Raw genomic sequence first — 5,721 nt, forward strand, 5'->3', positions numbered from 1 at the left:
GGTGGCATTTCCAGAACTTTTCCATCATCTAAACTGAAACTCTATACCCATTAAACACTAACTCCTCATTCCCCCTTCCCCTTAGTCCCTGGCAACCTTTGCTCTACTTTCTGTCTCTGAGTTTATGTAGTCTGTGCGGTGCTCTGGGAACCTCGTGTAACTGGAATCACACAGTATTTGTTCTTTTCTGACCAGCTTATTTCACTCACTGTACCGTAATGTCTTCAGGGTTCATCCATGTTCTAGCACGTGTCAGAATTTCCTTCCTTTCTAAGGCCGAATAATATTCCATTGTATGCATATACTGTACTCGTTTGTCCATTTGTCCTTCAATGACCACTTGGGTTGCTTCCACCTTTCGGCTATTGGGAATAATGCCGCTATGAACAGGAACGTACAGATATCTGCCTGAGTCCCTGCTTTCAATTCTTTTGGGTATATACTAGAAGTGGAACTACTGCCTCGTCTGGTAGTTTTATTTTTAATTTTTTGAGGAACCATCATACTGTTTTCAGAGCGGCTGCACCATTTTACATTCCCAACAGCAATTTCTCCATATCCTCACCAACACTTGTTATTCTGGTTTTGGTTTTGTTTTATGGTAACCATCCTGATGGCCGTGAAGTATCTTATAGTGACTTCGATTTGCTTTCTGTAGTGATTAACGATGTTGAGGGTTTTTGTTTTTTTTTTTACGTGATTACTGGGTGTTATAGCTCTTCTTTGGAAAAATGTCTGTGTTAAGTCCTTTGTCCATTTATAAATTGGGTTTGTTTTTTTGTTGAATTGTAGGAGTTCTTTATAGATTCTGGATATTAATCCCTTATCAGATATATGATTTGCAAATATTTTCTCCCATTTTCTCCCAGGTGTCCTTTTCAATCTGTTGATAGTTTCCTTTGATACACAAAAGTTTTACATTTTGAGAAAGCCCAATTTATCTATTTTTTCTTTTGTTGTTTGTGTTTTGTTGTCATATCCAAGAATTCATTGCCAAATGCAATGTAATGAAACATTTCCCCTGTGTTTTCTTCTAAGAGTTTAATAGTTTTAGGTCTCACATTTAGGTCTTTAACGCATTTTGAGATCGTTTTTAATATGGTGGAGGTATGGGTCCAGTTTTGCTTCACTGCTTGTGGACATCCGGTTTTCCCAGCACCGTTTGTTGAAAAGACTGGCCTTTCCCTGTTAAAGGTCGTGGCACTGTGTTTATCATTCAGTTTTATCCTACACTGAGAAGAGGAAACTGCTAGAATAATGTTATTTTTTTTTAAAGATTTTATTTATTTATTTTTAAAGAGAGGGGAAAGGCAGGGAGAGAGGGAGAGAAACATCAATCACTTGCCTCTCGTATGTGCCCAGACCAGGGACCAAACCAGCAACCCAGGCATGTGCTCTGCACGGTAATCGAACTGGTGACCTTTCCCCTTGCAGAGTGATGCCCAGCCAACGGAGCCACACCAGCTAGAGTATAATAATCTTATTTTAAATGTTCCTTTCACTTTTCAATCAATTTTTCAATATCTTATGTATTTGCCAGTTATTCACCAGCCCTTTGCTCAAGAACCAATGGGGGTAGTCATTGTCCCTCCATTAGGGGGAATGAGGCCTGGCCCCATGAAGGCCTCTGCCAGTCAGACGGTGCTTTACAGTTTGAGCACACCCAGACTTGCCCACATTTCTTCTTGTTGGGTATTGTACGGATTGAACTTTTCTCCTAAAGAACATATTCCTTGAGCTTAACAAACTTATAAAATGCATGGGGGAGATAAAAATATTAGTCCCTTACACGCCAGTGTGAATTCACTTACATTACTTTCCTCCCAGTTAAACTGTGTTGGGGGTGGAGTGGAGGGAAGAAGAGGGCGAGGAAAGGGCCACAGTCCAAGGAGGGCAGGCCAGGGTGTGGTGCTGCCCTGGCCAACAAGAGCCATTGAGCACCCTGGATAGACCCAGAAGAGAGGATGGTGACCCAGAAGGGGAAGTAGGAGGATCTAAAGATAAATTCTGCCTACTCCACAGCTGTGCCAGGGAGAGGCCCTGGAAGTGAGTATGAGTAATCCAGAGACGTGCATGACCAAGACCTGGGCCTTCTGTGTTTATTCTAAAGTAGCGGCACATACTTCTCCAGGCCTGGCAACGTTGCTTGTAGATTGTGTCAGTTCAGTCCTTTGAAGGACAAATGAAAAGGCCTTAGTGCTGAAAAACATCTAACAAGAGGATCTTCTTTCTGTGACCCCACTTCCACCTCCAACATACACACAATTACCTGTTTTGGGGATTTGTCATGATTTTGTAATGATTTTAATGTGAGTTGATTGCACATATTTAAATAGCAGGTATTTAAAATGTAGACTATATTTTGAACTTGGACACTTCTGGTAAGTACTGAATATTTTACTTAATTTTTATTTGTATAGTTTTTACCCACAAAAAGCCATAACTTTATTAAGGATAAAAATAGTACAAATTTCAAACCAAGCTGCAGTTACTCTTCTGAAACACCAAAGAGAAAGAAAAGAAAAAGAAAATGGGGCTTCATTTCTAGATGGTTATAGTGTGAATTCCAGAATAGCATTTACAGTATCATTACTGTTGCTCTTCAGGGCATGGACTGGCTATGCCCTTGACACGTTTTCTTGTGACAGGACCAGTTCCATGTCCTTAACTTGCACACATGTTTCTTCAGCTTCTTCCCTGTTACTCTGCTCTTGGACAGCTGGAGTCTGTGTGTTTCTTGAATGTCTGAGACAGCTTCACCTTGAACTGTGAGTTTCTCAGCAGCTGCTAACTAGGCTTGCCAAGGTAAGTCCTCGATCTCGCCTTCCCCCCAAACTGGGTAGGTAGCTGGAGCTGGGCTCTTGTAGACATCTGGTTTTGTGATAACAAAGAGGGTATTCTTAGATTTCTAGATAGTGTAACTTGCTGAAGACCCCGTTTGGACATAGCCTTCTGTGCCTTCTTTGAACTTGGGCTCCGTTTTGCTTTATGGCTGTTTCTTCGTCTATTTCAGCTGCTGCCTCCTGGGCTTGTTTAGGGGTTGCCTGTGTGGAATCACGTTCCTCGAGCTCTGGTACTGATTCATCACTGTCCGATGCTGTCGAAGGCCCGGTCTCAGCCTGGGGCTGTGGCAGTTCCTGCTCTGTAGCAGGGACAGTTTCTGTGGCTTCACCAGGCATTTTGTGCAGGGTACACGGAACCAAGATGGCTGAGTACTGAATATTTTAGTAGTTCCCATTCATACATTTTAAGAGTTAGGGTGTTTTTTAAATTATTAAAGATTGACATTTTTGTCAAGCTCCTGTTTCTAGTTAAAGTCATCTCTACAATACACTGAGAAAGTAGTTTTAAAATTTGATTCAGTTATCTCTAAAGTATCTTTTATTCACAAAGGAAAAGCTGTATCTAGATCATATCCAAAATTTACATCTTATTAGTGACTCACAGATCTGATTAATTGGGCCACACAGGCACTGTTAGTCCTATAAATAGTTCCGCTAAAGCGGAGCTCGTACACCCTTAGTTTTGTACTGAGGGCTCTCCCGTTTCTCACGCAGAACTAGTTATCTCTCACTTCTTGGTCTTTCTACTGTTACAAGAGAGTTGACTTGTGACACTGGCGAGCAAAATATCACGAATTCTGGTCAGCGCATTTTTTCTTTAGCAAATCACACTTGACTATTTTTAAGAAGTTAACGAGAGAGGCTACCTTGTGCCATTATTAGGAAGCTGGGGTTTTTACTTTCCATTATCTTTCAGCCAGTATCTACTTTTTTTTTTTTTTTTAACTTATGTTGTCTAGCAATTCAGGCCCTCAAATCTAGTGACTAATGTCCCCTACTCTCAAATGGACTGTGACCACCCTGTAACATGCTGCTAAAAAAAAATGTATACACCAAACAAACAAACAAAAATATATTTTAACACAGTGGTGGACATCTCACTTGATTAGCTCATATATAGTTTCTTTATTTACTTTTGGGGAATACATTTTTCCCGTTTGGAATTACATTTGACACTAGAAAATGCAGGGATTAGGGGGTCCACATTCTGTACTTTGAAAATCCGCACATCACTATAGTCTGCCCTCCGCATACTCAGATCCCCAACCATGGGATGGCCCGGGAACAGCATGGGTTTGAGCTGTGGGTCGATTGAAAAGAATCACATAGGGACCATGCAGCTCACTCCCATGTTGTTCCAGGGTCAACTGTATTACTGCTATTTGAGGTAATACCTGTCTAACATCATGCAATAGCTAATCAGTGTTTGAGTAGGGTAGAATGGAATAGAAAGCACTTTTAACCTTGGAAAAGATATTTCTGATAACTTTTGTTCTTTTAAAGATGTGGTATCATGGCTGTATGCATGTGTCCAAACTCATCAAATTGCATACATTAAATACAGTGCAGTTATTTTGTATATCAATTATGTCTCTATTAAGTTCTCTTTATAAAAAAAAAGAATAACTTTGTTTCTGTCAGGTAATAGGAGGCTCAGTCTTGCAAAAAGAAAAATTCCAATAACTGGAAAGAGATACTATCCTCATGGGTTGGATAGATTCAATATTGTTAAAATGTTAGTTCTCCCCAGAGTACTGTGGAGATTCAGTACAATCTCAATCATAATTCCAACAGGCTTTTTAATGTAGAATTTGACAAGATTGCTCTAAAATCTATACGGATATGTAAAGGACTTTGACTTGCTAAAACAATCTGTAAGAAAAAGAATAAAGCTAAAGGATTTACATTATCTGACTCAAGATTTACAATATAAAGCTATAATAATGAAAACAGTGTGGCTCTGGCAGAAGAGAGACATATATGGTGTGAGGCCAGAACAGAATCCACAGACAGACACTCACTCACATAGTCAACTGATTTTTGTCAAAGGGACAAGATAATTCAGTGGGGAAACAGTAGTATTTTCAACAAGGGATGCAGGAATACTGGATAACCACATGTTAAAAAAAGAATGAACATCAACCAATACTTGACATCATATACAAAACTTAATTTAACATGGATGCTAGACCTAAATGTAAAAGCTAAAACTATAAAGCTTTAAAAGAGAACATAATAAAATACATTCATGGACTGGAGTAGGCAGCTGGTTGTTAGATAGGATGCAGAAAACAACCATAAAAGAAAAAAATTATAAATTTTTTCAAAATGAAATATCTTTGTTCATAAAAAACATTATTAATAAACATGTGAGAATTCTTGTCAAGATGGCAGCATAAATGTGGTACTCACATCCTCCCATAATCATATCAAGATTACAGCTACACTAGAGAACAACCATCATTCAGAACTACCCAAAATCTAGCTGAATAAAAGTCCTATGACTAGGGATTTAAAGGAGAAGCCACATTGAGACTGGTAGGAGGGGCAGAGATGCGGAACAGTCTGGTCCCACACTCACATGTGGCAGATTAAAATTGGGAGGAATAGCTCAGGAGCGAGGGGTCTCAGACCCACACCAGGCCCCTCATCCCAGGGTTACATTGCCAGGAAGAGAAGTCCTGTGGGGATTGAGGCTGAGTGAGACAGAGGACTCCTGGAGTCCTAGGCAGTACCTCTTACAGGGCCTGCACATGGACTTACTCTCACTCACTCCCCCTATGCTCCAGTGCTGGGATAGCAGTTCAAAAGGCACCAGGGACATCCAGGGAGGAACTAAATTGTCTGGCTTCTGGGTGAGAATGAGGGCAGCTTTCTC

General features: G+C 40.2%; 1 pseudogene; it reads right to left on the reverse strand.

Moving 5' to 3' along the window:
• Positions 1–2,618: 2,618 nt before the first annotated feature.
• Positions 2,619–3,179, reverse strand: LOC112311980 (nascent polypeptide-associated complex subunit alpha pseudogene; annotated as a pseudogene).
• Positions 3,180–5,721: the final 2,542 nt, after the last annotated feature.

This window comes from Desmodus rotundus, chromosome 7 (genome assembly GCF_022682495.2).
Source record: "Desmodus rotundus isolate HL8 chromosome 7, HLdesRot8A.1, whole genome shotgun sequence".
NCBI lineage: Eukaryota > Metazoa > Chordata > Mammalia > Chiroptera > Phyllostomidae > Desmodus > Desmodus rotundus.